This window comes from Ambystoma mexicanum, chromosome 10 (genome assembly GCF_040938575.1).
Source record: "Ambystoma mexicanum isolate Mex_15411 chromosome 10, UKY_AmexF1_1, whole genome shotgun sequence".
Classification (NCBI taxonomy): Eukaryota; Metazoa; Chordata; class Amphibia; order Caudata; family Ambystomatidae; genus Ambystoma; species Ambystoma mexicanum.
This window is the reverse complement of record NC_090932.1, coordinates 490,435,371-490,455,112: the sequence shown is the minus strand read 5'-3', so window position 1 is coordinate 490,455,112 and position 19,742 is coordinate 490,435,371.

Sequence of the window (19,742 nt, the reverse complement as noted above, 5' to 3'; positions counted from 1 at the left end):
CGTGATCAAAAATGTTAATCGTGAGGCACGCGTTCTTCTTTTTTCATACACGAAAGTGTTCGTTTTCGATAAAGGAACCGCTTGGGTCCCACAGTGAATTCCAGGGCGTCTGCATCAACTTGCGCCTAGACCACCATAAAAGATGTTATGTTACTCCTAATCGCTAGGACAGCGTACGGACAAATGGGCCCTGGGCGATCGTCCCACAAAACAGTGACAGTGATCCAGCCGTTGACGACAACGTGCACCTGCCTATTGAAAAACCCCTCAGTTGGCATATGGGATTTATGGCAATCACAGTAAGGCAGCATGCAGCTATTTGGAAAACATAAAAGAAAATATATATCAATACCCTACCTTTATTACAATATATGTATACTTTTCTTAATTCGGCATAGAGTTTAAACTAACGATTAGCACACACATCAAACAATCTAAAAAAATACAAAAAGAACATAGAAACTGATACACAATTCCATATGGTCATACATGACATTTTAAAGAAATATTAGAGTTGAAACTGGGTGAATCTAGTTATTGTCGATATACACCTACATTTTGCACTCCCCATAACCACATAAAAAAGACAACCACACAGAAAAATAGTACTTGAGTCACATTGCCAAAATTAATCTTCAGATAATAATAGGTTGAAGCTTGTTCCGGTATACAGTCGTCAAAAACAAACTTACATAATATTCACCGTTCTCTTCCCGTAATTCAGTCCGAAATGCTCAATATGCTTGCATCAAAGATTCTTCATGAACTGAATTTACATGTTCCGTACACACTTTTGGAATGCATAACCTTATCAAATGTTCATTGTTACAAACCTCCTCTCACTCACTTTTTACGGAAAAATCCCTTTCTCTCAAGGTCAAAAACAATTGACCCTTCTACTTTCAGTCCAATGCGTGGGCTGCCTTAGCTCGCAACCAAAAAATCAAAGCTAGTGATCTTCACTCAGAATCTAAATACATTCTCACTTTGCAACAACACGGCTCAACACACATATGAGAACTCGTATTGTCATACACGTGCACGGCCACTGTTTCCATCAAACACTGCAGGTGGCTGCCTCAGATACCAAACTCTAGGGGGTGCCAATCTGACTCGAATATTATTTTAAATACATTGTAACACAGACACATTACTCCTTCGCCGGTACTTCACACACAATATATTGAGGAATACCTCCAAATAGGGTGGACAACTTTGTCACATCCCTTTGCGGGACAAAAGGTGTTGATGATGCCACGGCATCATTCACCTGGCACAATCAATGCATTTCACCCGAAGCTACTGACGTGACCGCCCTGCAAGCCTGTCACGTCATTAGCTGCAGTTGCAATGCAATGCAATAGGACTCTTATTTACAGATTAGCTGCCATTGCCAGCCACTGTTATTCCCATTTGCGGGAAATGTATGTATATGACCCCCTCCCCGCTCGGCCCCAACCCCCAGCCTGACTAATTGTGACTCCTGACTTACTCTGTTAGATCACAAATTGTGCTCGAACAGAGCAAGTCGGGACAACCCGCGTCCTGCAGAGCCACTCTGCAAACTGCGGGACACAGGCGCCAATTGCGGGAAAATCCTGCAAATTACGGGACAGTTGCCCACCCGACCTCCAAATATACCGTATGAATTTCGTTAAAAAAAACACCACATTTTTGCTTCTTGCTGCCACATCCCCAACCCTCACCTCCCCAGACATTATTTGATAACTTCAACAAGTGCAATTTTGTGTTTTTTTATATGTTTTTGCAGCAATGTCCGCAGGCACCAAAACACGGATCAAAGATGACGGGCACATCGAAACAATCTGACGCACTTCACGCTCTCCACCATCCAATGAGCGAACGTGTCACAAGTCCGCGGACATGATGCGTCCGATTACCCAATCGGTGTCCTGCCCACGGAGCGAACAGGGAAATGTGTCCACGGAACGGACATAGATATCACTAATTTTTTGAGACCTACTTTTTGATTGTTTAAAAAAAACTACTGGCCAGATTTTCACCAAATTTACAAAACCACGCTTTCGGGACCAACCCGCTGCTCCTGCCGCACATTTGGTGAAAATCAATCCAGCGGTTTCCTCTGTAGCCATAGTGTTGTGACCCCCGTATAAACCAAACTTTGCAAAAAAAATTCAGAGTGCGCCATATACTTCTTTTGCAAAGTTTGGTGAGGATTCGCCCAGGGGGAGCAGAGTTATAAGCTGCCCAAAAAGTGCTCTTCCTATGGAAACAGCGACTTAACCATAACTACATGGCCACTACCGTGGCTGTGTAATTAATATATATATATGAATACACAATCCTTAATTTGATTAGTTCTGATTTTAAAATTACACATTTGACCTTTCCAGGGCTTACAATAAAGTGAAGATAGAAAACAAGTTAATTGTGTCAAAACCAGAAAAGGGAAGGGTATCAACACCCACTCCCGAAACACAGAAGCCAAATGGAATAAACCCTTCCACCTTGGTTCGCACCTTGGTTCACACGGGTTCCTGGATTTGAGTAGTACAGGTAACCAAGAGACAGCCAATGGGGAGAAGAGGAATTAGGCAGAGGTTGTGGATAGGAAGAGGGAATGAGGGAAAGCGGAAAGAGGGTTAGGGTAATGAGATTAGATAGGTAAGGCGAGTTTAGGAAAAAGAACACCTTAATAACTTGCCACTTATTTTCCTAGTACCTGACCTGCTCTGCTCCTATCAAGGAATATCTGCCTCACTCTAACACACTCCCAATCTCCTACAGATGTAACTTGAATCATAACCACACCTCACTTGCAAAGCTACAATTATGAAACATACTCTGTTTTCCTAAAGATTAACTTGACATTCATTCCCATAGTGGCTCCTTAGAACTATGAGTCATATCCAAAATAGGGCAATGGATTTGAACAGACAAAAACAAGAACATGATTGAATAATGAAACAAACATTTGTGATTTCCCCATATGAATTCATAATACTCATGGCCTGTTGAAAAAGCATGAAATGGAACACAAATGAAACATAGCTCACACTGAGTTTCCGCCACAGTCCAGTTTTCCTACTGTTCTTTTATTGCAAACAATACTAACATTCCCTAGATACATTTGTGTGGCCAAAAGTAGAGTTTTAAAGAGTTCCACTAACTGAGCACCCTACGCGCATTTTGTTAATGACCACCCATGCGTCTTTGAACATTATTCAGCATTGCAGCATTCATAGCTCCCCACATTCATCACATAACCCTGGGTAAATTCATGTTAACGGGATATGGTTTTAAGGAGTTCAACTGACTGAGCGCCACCACAGGTGTGTTGTGTTAATGGCCACATGTGTGTCTGGATTTAAACATTATCAGCAATGCAGCATTATTTGTACTTATCTTGGGTCTGGGAGCCCCGTGAGGTGTCTTGAATGAAGCTGGCTGTCGCGTTGAGAAAAAACATCTCTCTGCTAGTCACTGATGTATGGCCCACGTTCCTTACTGCTTGTCGTGCCTTAGGAAAACTGCATAGAGGAGTCCATCCCCTCTGTCATTGATGCGTCCACCCATGCCGTGATCCTCAATAATTGACACCTGGCATATGTGGACACAGACCTAAATTCCGCAGCTGCAAGGCTGAGCACGCATGATTTTCTGGTCTAGAGCCTCCTGGGAAATGTGGTCCACAGCCCCAGATTGCTGGAACGCCACAGTTTGTTGGCTGAGATCTGGTGGCCGTGGGCACAAATGGCACCAGAGCTTGCCCCAAGCATGCCCCCATATCTGATGTGTGCCTTTGGAGAACCTCAGAAAAAGGGTATATGTTGATGTTGACATAGACAAATGCATTGGTAGCACAGTGAAATGCAAACATCACATACGACAAGGATAAGTCATGTTTATACTTGTTTATACTATGCTCCAATCTTTAATATACATTAGTAAATAACAATGAAATCAACAAAAACAGCAATATGGCATCTAATTCATTAATGGATTCAGAAGATATACGTTTTGAGAGACATTAAGCAAAATCATTCTTGGTGTCACGTGCCACCTGTGGTCCTATCATTCCATCATGCTATGTAGTGTTGATAGTTCACATCCACTTAAAAAACTCTTACTTGGAAGGAGTCTGGGGTGTGTGTAGAGTTATAGATACAATGTATATAATACTTTCCCTAACACCTCAGGGCCTTGATGCAGAGTCAAGTGTGTCTCAATCTATATGTGTGTTGATTGGGTTTAAAGGAGTGAGGCATGATCACAGCCATCTCTCCAGGCAGAATGCCTGCCATTTCCTTCTTCCAGGTGGCAGATCAATGAGTCAGGATTTCAATATATTTCACTATATACCACATGTAAAGTTAAGAGCACTGCAATCATCCCAGAGACTTTATTTTTCAAATGCATTATACATATACAGAACAATAAAATTATAAAATATGTGTTTCCAATAGGGAGAGGTTGTATCTCCTGCTCTAGAGTCGGATGATTTGGAATGTAAAGCTGCAACTCCTGCATAACAGGCTGACCTGACCACGCAGTGTCAATTTTATATGTAGAATAGAAGAAAAGTATTTGTTGCTATTTGCAAAACAGTAGCAGGCGCCCCTCTCCAGAAAGAACATGGCATGATAACCTGTTCTGTGGTTTTTTCCCACTTTGAGAGTTCGCAGCCATCACTTTTTGCTCACTCTATATTTCACAGATGGGAAATAATCATTTGCATATTAGTCTTTGTTCCACCCACATGGGCAGTCCAGCACCGAAATGCTATGGCAATTCCCTTCTGAGCAAGAGTACCAACAGCAAACCCATACACATGTTTCAGCCTTCTTGGGCCTTATCAGAGAGGTGGAGCTGTGCCTCAGTCTCTGTCCCGCCCACAAGGGCTGTCCAGCACCGAAATGCAAGGCAAACCTCCTTTGAACAAGAACACCAACCGCAACCCCATACACGTGTGTCAGCCTTGTTATGCCTCATCAGTGAGGTGGAGCTGTGCCTCTCTGAGCACAGTGAGCAAGGGGTCCATGTTTGGGTTCCCCCACTTAACTTAGGGTGACCAAAATGCACAGCCAATGGGGAGTTTGGCATTGGTAAGTGCATGACTCCGGTCTCAATATTCAGCATAAGCTGCAGAATTAGTGGCGCTGATTGTAGTGCTCGAGAATCATGCAAATCAGGAAGTAACAGTGTACAGTGACTCCACCCATGTGACGTCAACAGTGCATGCAGGGTTAGCATTTTGGAAAAGGAGGGGCTACCTCCGAGCAGATGGCACACCAGTGCAGCACGCAGCCTTATTAGATAGGCTTATCAAGGCAATGCAACTCCCAATGGCCATCGCGGTCATTAAATGCGCAGCTCATACTAAAAAGACAGACTTTATTTCACTCGGAAACCAGGCAGCAGACAATGATGTGAAAATCGCTGCATGTTCAGAGAATATAATGGGGGTCATTACAACCCAGGCGCTAATTGCGCCAACTTTACCACCATGGTGTAAACTACGTTTACACCATGGTGGATGGCGGATTTACCGCCCCATTCCAAGGTGAGTGGGGCGGTAAATCCCCATTTCCCATTTTCCCTTCCCCATTCCCATTTTTGCCCCATGGGGCATAATGGGAGTGGGGAAGGCGCTAATTACGCCACCGTAAATTACGGTGGCGTAATTAGCATCATGGCAGGTTAGCGCCATGGATTTTAACAGCTGCTAAAAGCAGCCGTTAAAATCAGAATAGGCGTAAAGGGTTAACGACGGCGTTAACCCTTAACGCCTGGGTCGTAATGAGGCCCAATGTCTTTTGAAGCACCTGATGCAAAAGAAAAATTGTTTTGTTGATGAATGTGCTTGAAAAAATATATCGATGTGTCAAAAACGCAGCTAATGGAGGTTCAGTGGGAAGCACCTCAACATAAGAAAGATTTGGGGACACAAAGAGGGTGTTCTTTAAACCCCTCTGAAGCATTGTGCTGACAGTATAGCACCGGTAAACCGGTGATGCCTGTAGCCTTACTGAGGGTGTTGCTGGAACAGCTACACTAACCTGTGCACACAACTAGGGAGAGCCTTGTGGCAACGATTGCTGAAGATTGGTTTGTACCAAATTTGCTAAAGCATGTTGCCTTCTTTATGACGACTGTATAATTTGTCAGAAATTCATGGCTGGGCATGCACTGCGCACAGTTAGGGGGGTTATTCCGAGACCCATTGGCCCCTTTCAGCATTTGCATATTGACTACATCAATATGATTCAGTTATGTAATGGATGCAGATACATGATTTTTGTGGTATGTCCCTTCTCAAGGTGGATCGAGGCAGGTCCCTATACGTATCCAGACTCCACCTGTGCAGCTAAAGTTTTGATGCGGGAAGTTTTTTCTAGATGGTGAGTATGTGAGGTAATACGGTCTGACAATGGTCCACATTTTGTGAAACAAATATTTGAGCAGATCAGCTTGTTGCTTGGTATAAAGCACAAGTTTTCATCAGCTTATCATCCGCAAGGAAATGGGATCTGTGAGAGGCTCAACAGCTTGATTAAGGAAAGGATAGCCACATTGAAGCTTACTCTGAAGAAATGGTGGTTGCATTGCCTACCACTGGCATTATATGCTTTGAAGAACCAACCAGGTTCTGACCACCATCTCACGCCTCAGAAAATTGTGACTGGAAGGCAGATGAGAACACTCCTAATGCCTCCATCCCAAGTTAGAAGTGATGCTCAGTCAAATGCAGATGTGTTTGGAAAAGAAATGCATGATTATTTGAACTGTATGACTTCCAGTATTTCTGTCATTACAGAACAGCTGCAGCGACAAGGGTGCAGGGCAGTACAGAATACAGAAGAAGATGCTTCAACAAATCAATTTAAAGAACTTTGTCTTCCCCAATTATTCGCCAGAGATGAGGTCCTAATTCAGAACCACACTAGAAAATGGTGGGAAGAACCTCATTTCACCAGCCCATTCATAGTAGAAGACGTCAGGCTGTCTGCTGTCAAAGTGCAAGGCAGGCATGCTTGGATTTGTATTGGTGACGTCAAGATTGTTGCTGGAAAAACCTCTCTGCCCTCTGCACCCCAATGAGAAGCAAGTACACGCATCAGGGAAGAACCACAGCACATGCAGACGAGATCTATGACGAGGAAGAAGGACGCAGAGGCTGACAAACAGAAAAACAAAGACTTTGTTGGACTGTGGCTTGGTTCAGACATTCTTTCAAGCCATCCTTGAAAGGGGCAAAGGAACATGATGCAGACACTCTGTGCTGATATATCAGAGTGAAAGAAATGTATTTGTTTTTGAACCACAAAGGAGCTTATTGACTTTGGACTGAGGCAAGTTTAAGCCTTGATAAGAAGAGAAATGCCAGACTTAGATAGTGGCTTTGATAACTGGAAGAGCGTGCAGTATTCTGATTCGTTCCATACTGAGTCCTTTTTCGGATTTGCCCATGGTGTTATCCAATGACAACATTTCAAGGATCATATTTGAAGTTTTTCTCGATGTGCTGCGATCATATCCAGCGATTGTGGGGAGAACTTCAAATATACGTACATTTTTGCAAGATCCTAAACATGGTCCAATTGTAAGGAGACTACTTACACAAATTATCAAGCAAGTGTTGCAGTTACCTGAGTATAGTAGAGACAGCACAAATCCTCCTGTTACCTGAGGCTGCACATAGACTTGTCAATGTGGTGTTGTTTCATCTGATTGAAGAATATCCACATCTTGTTGGCAGAGACACAGATGTACTAACGTTCCTAAGGGACCCCAGAAATACTGAAACTTTGACTGTGATCTCGGAGGGAATAAATATCCAAGTAAGACTATATTCTGAGAGAACCCACAGGACGGGGTGTGAAACTTTACTTCAAGGTACATATCAAGAAGGTTGCTGACAAAGACAGACATTTTGTTTCATGCTGAAAGAAGTTCATCATGTCGTCTGGTTCGAAGCAAATTTGAGGAGTGCACTGGGAGCTGATATACATTGTTCAACTGATCTAGACATATTGAGAGCAGCGTTCTTCTTGCTGGAGACCTTTCTATTTTGCATGGTTAAGAACTGGTTCCAGGAAAATAAAGATTGCAAGGTCATTTTGTTATTCAGCAAGCAGACAAGTTCATCAAGAACGAAGGTGCCAAGGCAGGACAGCAACTTCCAGGAGGAGTTGGTAATGTTAATGTATTAAACAATTACTTTTTCCTTCCTTAGGCAATAAAAAATGGGTAGTACTAGTAGTAACTTCATGATCCCGGTGCAGAAAGACATTCACGTTGTCCAGGGAATAGGTGTTGTACATCAATGTACCTTTGCGTTACTTATTGATGTGTTCTGTTTATAATCATACTACTCTCACTCACAGTCTGCACATCCTACTACCTTGATATAAATGGGGCTAAGACCCCAGTGAATCTTCATGAGCAAAAGGAAGTAGCAATTGTGACAATTGTGAAACACCCAAGGCCCTATGTAGTTATTCCTGTTCCAAAGAAAGATGTCCCACTATTTGAATCTCAGATAAGCACCATTAGCAATCATTCACATGCCAGAAAGGTTGTAGAAATTCTGTTTGGACACAAGAAGCAGACCTGGCAAAATGAGCAAGATGAGAGGTTGCCAGACAAAGAGCCAATGCAAGTAATGCATACAAATACACCTGATCATGTGGTGAAAAACCCAAAGATAACTTCTAGAAGACAGACATATATGGCGTTTATGCAAGACTCTTTCAGGCCTAAATGGGCAACTGAGCAAAGGAAACTTTCCAAACTTTCTCCCACTAAGGGAACATTAATAAGTGTACCTCATCCGCTGACAGATGTGAATATGATTTATCCAGAAAGATGGAGTTATGCTGACACACTTCATGACATGATTCCGGAAGGTCATATGATGAGAAAGAGGACTAAAATAAACACACGAAGATGATATTCAGCTAAATGATTATTTGTACAATATAGCAAACTTGGGAAATAACATTTGGTATCAGCACATGAACGAAGTAGGAAGAAGGACCTCGAATGAGGAATACTTTGTGTGTGCACTCATGCCATACAGTATGGGGAAGTCTAAAATCTTCAAAGATATTGAAATAGATGTCCAGACAGCTCATTGTCTTTCACACATAGCACTTTGCAAAACCAGAGGCCTGTTTATGGGTTGAAATGCTTACCTCAAATGGGCAACTGAATAGACAGATCCAGATGAAGATGACTACGTGCAAGATACTAAAACAAGAAAACAAACCCATACCATACTGTGATCAGATGTGAGAAGCCTGGAGTAAAAAGAGCTGGAATCAGATGGGAAGTGAATTCGAAATTGGAGGTTGCAGTAAAATCTGCAGAAGATGCTTGAAGATGGAAGAATAGAGGTCAAATGCAGATCTAGGGATCTGTATGATTACCCGATGGATGGGAAGAACGAGTAGTCATCTGCAGAGCATGGGTGATCATTGGATGCTATAAACCATTCATCGACATTACGCAATATGGCTGTAAACAATTATGGCCAAAACTTGCTAAATTACTGACTTGGGTTGAAGACAGAGGACGACCTCTGCAGATTGTAACCTTGTAAAGTTCAAAGATGTGCTTCAGAAATAATGGCACAAGAAAAGTTGGAGAAAATACAAACTGTTGTTGAATCTTTGAAGTTCTAGGAATGGTACATGGTACAGCAGTGATCATGGATCATTATTGGGCTTGTGCAGCCAGAGTCTATATCAAATTGCCTGCAGACTGATATGCACATCGGTGAATGTCCATGTTGCAGCTTTAGTGATTCCAAAAGGTGATTTACACATTGACAGTTTCCCAAAAGCAGATGCTCACCTGAGGAAGAAGAGGTCCGTAGATATGATCAAGAGGATGAAGATAGATAATTATTTATCAGCTAAGTCAATAGAAGCCTTTGATGCCATACCATATGAGTAAAGACTGTTTAGCCAGACCTCATCCATGTTCACCTTGATCTTCATGCCGGCTGTTCAGGTTGGAGCAAACACAAAGTGGTTACAAATCACTAGATGGGAATTTCTGCAGACAATTAACACTACAATAAAATGATACAGTGCAATCAGAGAAGAAATGAGATCCATATGATTGATGACTCATCAGAGCAGATATGTCCTTTACATGATCACAATGATGGATGGAGGGAGGTGTTTGTGCAACATCGGAGAATCATGTTGCACATTTATACCTTCTCATGATGAAAAAAATGGAACATTGACAGAGGCCATAGACATGCTGACAAAACTCAATGGCCAGATTGGCCAGATGATAGATGACATCTGGTTTGGATCACTCTTCTCTTGGGTCCCACAATCGATGGTAGATATTTTCAAGTTCCTTGGAGCCCTGATGGTGATGATATTGCTTGGATTCTGTGTAATCAAGATAATAATCTCACAATGCAAGAAGACAGCAAAGAAGGCCATATGGATGAAGATCATGGTTGATGTCTAATAAGGATGGAAGCCCAAAGATCTGACAGATGAAGAGATCAGAGACTTTGTGAAGGCTGGTAACCATGCACCTGAGGGGTGTCAAAGTTCCTGTATCTGAAGAATCATAAGATATATGTAGGAAGATGAATCTACTGTAGTCCAAGTGGAAGGTGGCAGCTTATGACATGGAATAAAGATGAACATGTGAAAACAGCAGGATGCCTGAAGGGAGTCATCAAAATATGGGTCCCAAAGAAGTTGTTCTTCAGGCCAAGTTGCCAGGATGTAAAGGAGATGAAGGATGATGTGGGAGTGGTTGATGAATCACCCAGAGGGGGGAGTGTAGAGAAGGAGCCAAGTACCCCCACCCACCCCTTTTGCCTGTATGCTGGAAACCAGAGTATGAGACGTATACTGAACAGCTGAATCGACAAAGTGCAGAATATGGATCAGTCCAGTACCAGTGAAAGGGCCAGTACCTAAGAGAATCTGGGAGGAAAGGTACCCATGGAAGAAACCATATCTACATACAAAGAAATATGATGGCCATCTGAACGAGATCCCTGAACAAGCAGAACCAATAAACGGCAAAGATTAATGGTATTATTATTAGCCACTGCCAAAATATAAGGTATATGGAGCTGAAGATGAACTAACAAGATGCAGTAATCAGAGAATGCAGATATACGTTTCTATAAGGCATCAAGAAAGTAATAAGGATAAGTGACATCTTGGGCTCAAGGTGTAGAAACTTATGCCACAGAAACAGATGAAGATATTAAATCATTTTACACGTGTGCAGATGCAGAAGAAACACAATCAGCAAAGTAATCATGAAGCTAGCTCTAAGCTTATAATAAAGTAGATTGCTGCAAGCGCCAATGTATACATACATAGGAATGCGAGATTTATGGATGTTTCCACTAAACTTATTAAAGCAGGTTGGACATTAGCAAAAAGGCATCAGTTCAGTATGTCACAGTTTAAAAAGCAGATGTTTAATTACAGAAGCAGAGCTCAGAAAGGCATGGTTGAATGAGCCCCAGGAAGCTAAGGACTTATCAAACTAGAGTAAACTTACTTTGGATGCAAATCGTGTGAAAGAACAAACCTCCTGTCCATAAGGAGTGAATATAACAAAGAAGATGTCACAGGTCTATTGGAAAAAAATATTAAATACACAAAAAGTCTTGATTTTATGGTCTCTAGTCACATGGAAGCGTGAAGTTGGATGAACAAGATGGTCACACATATGCATGAAGACAGACTGTGCTGCTCACTCCCTAATGTTCTCAGAGCTAAGAACACTCTCAAGGACGAAGTCCAAAGGCCTAATTGACAGTAGACCACTGAGGTGATGACGGATTGATATGCTAATTGGTGGAAAGCTAAAGTTACGGCAACCTCACCAGCATCTGGACGGCCAGCCTGCAGGTTGCTAACATAAGTGGAAAAATACTGAAGATGGACAGAGTGCCAAACAATTATAGAGGACCTGCGTAATCGGGGCTCCTATAGTGTAAAAACCAATGGGACGTTGTGTATTTAGTGAAGTTCATAGTATTTATTTGTAGAGGAGGGCTTAGTTGCCCACCTGATGTTAAATAACAAATCACATAGTTAAACATTTTTAGACTGGTATGGATTATATACTTAGATATTCACTTAGAACCAATCACTCCATCTGTTATGTTTTTGTAGTTTGACACGTAGGATGGCGTTGGTAGCTACGCAGGTCAATGTCAGTGATGACATATTTTTCTTATAAAATACATTTTTTTCTTAAATGCTTTGAGTTTGAAGATCAAGCATTTGCATTGATGTTCGTTATGCTCCCTGTTTTAGATAATTGACATTAAAACAGTCTTAACTTTTGTTTACTTCCTGAGTCGGCTCTACTATTTGGTGTATGAGTAAGATCTACATCCCCATCCATCTCTAAGGTAATTGCTGCTCATCAAACGGCTGGGAATATCCATTTCACACCACTGTTGTTGCTTTTAACTATTTAGGTTGAACTTCTATTTCTGGATGAGATTTGATTCCTGTCATCGATCATTAATTGTGAAGGGTCGACAAAGCTAAATAAGATAATCATCCAAGATATCGATATACAACAAGATGAATGGTTATGTCTAAAGCGCGTTCTCTAACATGATAATTGTTAATTATAGAGTGAAATATGGATGATTGAAGCATTGAACTAATATTGATCCCGATGAAAGGATATATTCCCGAAATGCGTTGAATACCATTATTTTACATATTTGTTTATTAAATGATCCTTTCATTTAAAGCATTTTGAAATTGTCCTTGTACTTATTAACTTTCTTTAATGTTTGTTGGTTATTCCAAAATGTGATAGTGTGTAGGGGATGTGAGTGTGATCTACTTCAGAACACTTTCCTTTTTGTGGTCTTCATTTAAAATATGTGCCAGAGATGCTATTTTCTCTCCTGGACCTGTATATTCATTAAATTGCATGCAATTCTAAACATTGTATTATCTGTTTAACAATTTAAGGTGTGCTGTTAAGAATATTTCTATTTTTCTACCTAAGCAGACTACATTGCCCAGCAGACCACAGACTGGGGAGAGAAGGGATGCTGGCCTCACGCTTAGGGTAGAGGGTGTCTTACCTCTACCAGTGATCTCAGAGAGATACAGTAGCTTGGCTTCCAGAAATACCTTCTGCAGACTTACACCTGGGAGCTCACCTATAGAACACACAAGAATACATGGAAGTGTACCTGAATATAGAACCAATCAGTGAGGGTGCTCGCTGACCAAGTATTCTAGCATCCAGCAGAAGAGACTTTCATAGACCACAGGAATTCCAAGATAGTGCTGCATGTCACAGAAGCCTTAGAAACCTCTCATTTGCAGGTAAGGAGTATATGCACTCATCTGATCATACTAGGAACACAATGGAAGATATGAGAGAGGAAGAGGTAATCATTGATGATTTCCAATCCCAGAGAGGTGAATCAAGGAGCCAAGATGACAACCAATCAGGGTTCATTGAACCAGAGCCCCACGTTTGTGTCTCAGACCTGGAGGAAGCAGTTGTAGCTACAATTGCCTCCTCAATACGAGAGGATGCTGCTGGAAACAGGACTCCTGCCTGGAGGAAGACAGGGCAAGCCTCGAGAGGTAGAGGTCTGTGAAACCATGGATGCCCTGTGCGAGGAAGGCTAAACAGATGGGCAAAACACGCCCTCTCTACTCGTTGGGGAAACTGTAAAGCCAAAGCTCAGGTTTTCCATCATTGACCCCTGCAGAAAGATAATAGGCATTGGAATGAGCTTCCAAGGCATAGAAGAGACCTGGTATGAATGCTAATTGAGAGGCCTGTCATAGAGGCCTATTTTGAGTCCTGTAAGCCGAGGCTTGGGAGAGAGGCCTATTCTGAATGCTGTAATCGGAGGCTAGAAGATGCCTACTGTGAATCCAGTAGCCCAATGCCCAGGAGAGAGGGGTCTGCAGTGGATTCTAGGTAAAGACGCATTCTGTGAATTGTGAAGCCAAGGTCATGGAAGGACTTATTGTGAATCCTTAAGACAAAGTCCATGAGGGACATGTTGTGTATCCTGAAGTCAATGCCCATTTGGGACATATTGTGAATTCTGCAATATTTGGACTAGGAGAGAACTTCGGTAAACCCTGAAGAAACCAAGGGAGTTGTCAGTTTGCAGTAATGCATTAGGGTGCACTTTGAAGAATTGGATTGCAATGTGTCAGTCATTTGTATATTGTGGGAAGAACTTTATTGAAGGAACATCTTGGGAGATCCAAAGCTGGGAGGCTTGGCTAGAGAAGGAAGTCCTACTTGGGGAGAGCTTGCCAGAAAGAAGCAGAAACCCCTGGGTAACCTGAACCAGAGAGGGTCCCCAATAAGAGTGTAACTGGGATGTGCTGAAGGTAAGAATCCATGTAAGTGGTAAGTTAGAAGGAGCATTGAAGTCAACATAAAGTGGTTCCATTATAAGAAGGGATACAGAGTAAGAGGGTACAAGCTTGATGATGGAAACACTTCATGGCTATGTGCAACAGAAAGCTTTTGAAGAGCTAGAGATAGAAAGAGATTGTCTCAAAAGGGATAGTGAAGGGGACTGGTGGGAAACGTAAGCAAGGTAGAGTGTTAACGAGGTGACAGAGAAGGGTAGTGTGAGGTTGAAGTGGAAAGACGCTGAGGGATGGACCTTGTACAAGTGAAACCAAATAGTTGTTTCAACAAAATAACAAAAGGAGACCATCCAGGGAAGGAAGGTATTTCGGACAAAGACAATGATAGATGTTGACAGAAGAGTGAAATGGAAAGAAATTAGTACAGAGGGGGTAGACCACTTGGTGCCAAGATGTGAAGGAGAGGAGAATACCGGAAGTGATATAAGGCAGGTAGAAGGGGAACATAGAAATAGCCAGTAGAAGGAAGTCAATGTTGTGAGAATGACTGGAGAAAAGAAGTTTGCAGTTAGGAGTAACTTCTCCAACAAACTTCATCAGGACCATGAAGTACCTTGGGGATTCTTTTATTAAGGACTTTGAGGACTGTTGGGTTGGCCTCTTTACACACCAGACTTTGCTTCAAGGAACCCATTCGATGCAAGAAAGGAAGTCCATAGTCTTGCGTTACGGTTTAAGAAAACTATTACCATTTTCCTTGCATAGGAGGAAGACACCTTGGGGAACATTACAGCACTTTACTTTAAGCTTTCCGTATACTCACACTCCATATTTTTTTTAGCACGCATTGTGACACTGTTTTATACTTTTTTTTTCTTTTTTTTATTGGTTTAGTTGATAAATCAACTTTTCAATATAAGTTTACATTTATAAATCTGCATTAGTAAAAAATTTAATTTTGAACTAGATTTTTTTTTAAACTCACTAGATTTTAAAGCTCTTGAGGTGGATGAAACCATTCCTTTTGGAACAAAACTGTATTGCCCTAGCACGTGCTACAGTTCTTCCAAAAATGGATTATTGCAATGCTCTTCTGGGCGGAGCAAATAATTGCAATCACAAACTTCAGCTTATCCAAAATGACCCCATTTGTATTGCCAAAATCTTGCCTCGGAAATCATATATCTGCCATAAGAAAGGAATTTCATTGGCTGCCAGTGGCTGCTTGGGTACAGTTCAAAATTCTCACTTTAACACACAGATCTGTGTATGACAATTCCCCTGATTATCTTAAAGACAAGTTGACCTTACATGAACCCAAGAGAGTCCTAAGGTCCTCTGGCTCCTGGCTGCTCTCGTATCCAAAACGAGTCAACGGTAATGGCAGATCATTTCCATCATTGGCACCTAAAGCATGGAAACCTTGCCTTTAAAACTTCGGGAGAAAAGTCATTGCACTTGTTTCAGAAACATCTAAAAACATTGTTTGAATAGAATCCCTTCTTTCTGAATGTACTCTTGGTGATGTCCCGTGCTAGCTGTTTTTTCTGTCTTTGTGTGCACCCTGATGCCTGCGTGCTGTTGGCGTGTTAGGAATAAAGAAAGAAATGCATAAATATATGAAACTGATTTGTGCAGAATACATTTATCTAGATGTAACAATCAAGATACCAATCTAGCTGTGCAACAAATGAATCTAGCTCTTGATCAATTAATGTATCAGTAAATAAATGTCAACAACAGCAACAATCAGTCTAGCAACACATACAAATCAAACTAGCTGTGCAATAAAATGTATGTAGGTGTGCAACAATTAGTGCACCGGCTCATTAGGAATGGCCAAGCAGTAAAGTGCTCAACTTGAATGCTTTTTGGAACCTTTGAAGAAAAGGTTTGTTTGGGTTTGCAGAAATGGCTCACGAGCCGAATTGTGCAGAGTCGTTAAAGATTAAGGGCCTGATTAATGGAATTGTTTTATAATGAGGCAATGCCATAGGAAAGCATTCTGCGAAACAGGCCCTTAATGTCATATTCGGCCATAGGTAAAAACGGATCAAATTGGGCTAAACAACATTTATAGCACATGTAGCCACCGAAAGACATGAGCAGTAGAGAGTTGCTGGTGGTAGAACTGGCCATCAGACTTTCGAGCAAAACAGAGTTAGAACAGCCTGGGACATAGTTGTGAGATGTCAGTGACATATGGGCGGGACAGAGTGGGACAGGCAGCAAGCAGAAGTACCACCTGGCCCTAACCAGCCAGTTCCTGGCATTATATCCTGAATAAGAAAATATTGGCTTAAACTAACATTTCGTGTTTAATATTAGAGGCCTTCACATTGTACTTTTCCCCTGTATGTCGATGGTAGATACCCAGGCAATTTAGCTATTGTAAAGTGTATAAGTTTATACATAGTCTCGGCTCTGAGAAGGAAGGAGGTGTCATCCATTAGGTAATTACTGTGGCTAAGGGAAGGGGTGGCATTTTGCATCTAGAATGTGTAAATACTTTATAACATGCATTGATTTTATTATGCACTTTCCTTTCTGACACCTGCTACATATTTTATTGAGATATTTATTTAGATTGACATGCCAGCTATTTAGCACTAGATATATGCACAGTGCACTTTATTTCAGAGCTTACTGACTCGCCAAAAAGCAGCTCTTTCGCTATTGAGTAGTTTATATGCAGAGCCTGGTCTCGGTGGAGGAAATCACCTTTGAATTAATTGTCATTAATGGAATAGGAAAACGTCATCTATTATTATGTGTCAAAATTGCATATGTGCACAGCACTTTATTTGCAGTTGTGCCTTCTCTGTTTTCTTTCTTCAGTCTGATGATATGATGTATTTTGTATGTTTTTTGGGCCGACTGCACTCAAAATGAAGCCATACATTGATGCTGCACAACATCAAATGAACCAACATAGCTGAAACCTTAACTTACAATCTTGTTTTTGATTGTAATGTTGTTAGTATACTGACGGTTTTAATAGTGTTCTGTGTTTTGCTTGTATATTCTGTGTGCTTATTCATACAAAGTCTGCTAATGCTAGTCATTGGTGTGAAATGGGGTATGAAGATGGTTGAAACAGATGATGCTGTTTTGAAGTAGATATTTTAGTAGGGGTTGGGGAATGCAATTTAAGATGTGTATCATTTCTATGCATTGTAAGGGTAATGCTGTGCATTTTTAGAATGCATTGAATGTTTGCTATACATCACTCATATGAGATTTGTGAGCATTTTAAAGAAACCTATATGATTACATTTTACGTGATTTTTTTTTATGTTTAGTTGAGCTTCCGACACTGTTCGTTTTGATTTTAGTTTTACTGTATGTTATGTTTAGTTAGAGGTGTCCAATTCTTATAGATTTTACTTTTTTATGGAGAGTAACCTTTCTTTAAAATACGTCCTCTCTAACGTCCTCCTTTTTTAATGGCGTACTTTATAAATTGTGGTTGCATGATGTTGTCAGATGTGTTCAGAGTCTTAAGGTTTGAATGGTTTAAGCACAGGTATATCTTTGTTCCTTTATGTGTGTATTGTTTTGGTGGAGTGTGGGAATAATTTACCAAATGATTCATGTCTCAGATGTCACCATATTTTTGTTGATGTGTGTTTAATTGGTGAATGATCCTAGTAATGCACTTTACAAAACAGACGTTTTGACTTTCCGTGATGTTTTCATACATTATAGGTTAACCTATGTTTCTGATTGAGTGGGAGGTATGATTTTGTGTTTGGAAAAGTGAAAATAAGGTGATGTGGCCTATTAGATTGCATGTTTCTGCACGTTACATGCACGTGTGTTTTGGTTTACCTTAGCTACTCTTACAAAGGTACCCCTGGTGATTTGTTATGTGGACATCAAAGAACATAATTGATGTGCTACTTTTATGTGTGTTTTAACTACTTACTTTGAAGTCATTTGCTTCTCAGGTGTAATTCGTTAATTTGTGTTTCTTGTTGAATGATTTCTTATGTATTTGGTTTTTATGTTTTAGTTTCGGATGACCGATTTGGGAACCTGGCTATAGAATATATTTGGAACTATTGCAAATTACATGGCACGTGAGTACATTTGAATGCCTCCAATGTCAGTTTTGAAGGTTTCAGTGTATAAGTTGCATTACTTGCATGCTTTGTTAAATATATTGATTTTGGGTCGCAAACAAGATCCAGTGACCATTTACTATGAGTGGCCATGTGCCTGGTACATCAGATAAAGAATATGCTTTCTTTAACATAGCAACATGTTGAAGACCTGGCGTTTCAATACATGAACAACTAAGATACCACTGAGCAACTGGAGATCCCTTGGCATTTTGTGCTAACTAGCAACTCGGACCTGAGACCATGGCATATGTTTCCCCTTCAAGTCTCGGCCATACAAGCAGGGACTAGCTTTCCATCTCTCATTCCCCCACAATGCAATTTGCACGATATCCTTGATTTCTGCTCCCGGTTGGTCCAAAGCATGCCATACTTACCGACCTGTCAACGTCTGTGTAACCCTTTATCTTCCCTAGTGTCACACAAATGCTGCACCAATCCGTGGTAGGTGCATAGGAACATGTTTAAAGTGGGCAGTTAAACTGAGTTATCCTTCTGTTACACTGCAGGCTTTGCTAGCCCTACTCACTAACTACTCAACTTCTCGGCTCAAACACGCTACACAAAAAACAAAGTCTCTCATATATGCCTTCCTTATAGCCCTCTAAAAAACTTCAAAAAACAGAACACTACAATGGGGGTGGCAACTTTAAAAAATGGTTTGGTAGGACAATTTCAAAATAGAAGTGGATCAGAAGTGGCCTACACTGCGTGTGGTGGCACAACATGTAATTTGCCTCCGACCCCCACACTCACTAAGTTATTAACATTAGTGGTATTTTAAAACATACACAGCAAATAACCGCACACACTGTGAGACCATTATGCACACAGGCCACTGATTGACCTGTTAGAGATCTACTCAAGCCCTGAGGGGTAAAAGACATGAAAACCTCCTCATTTACATATGTATTCACACAAACAAAATTGTCTTCACAGAATACAAGGAATTCAAGGACACGGCAAGGAGAAATACCAAGTTGACATACTTGTAAGTTCACATACTTGTTGGTATCAGAAGCAGTTGCAATGAGTAAGTTGAGACAAATAACTTTGTGGGGTGAAAAACATGAATGGTCATTATTTCTATTATATTGTTGGAATCCTTGTGTTTTTAGCATCTCTTCGCCCCTTTCTGCACTGCATTCTGTTTCTGGTGTGATTGGAATCATGATGTGTTGTGTAACATCTCTGCACCCTTGTTCCGTACTAAAGTGTTCCCATTGCATCTGTTTTTCTTACTTCCCTTGGCTAC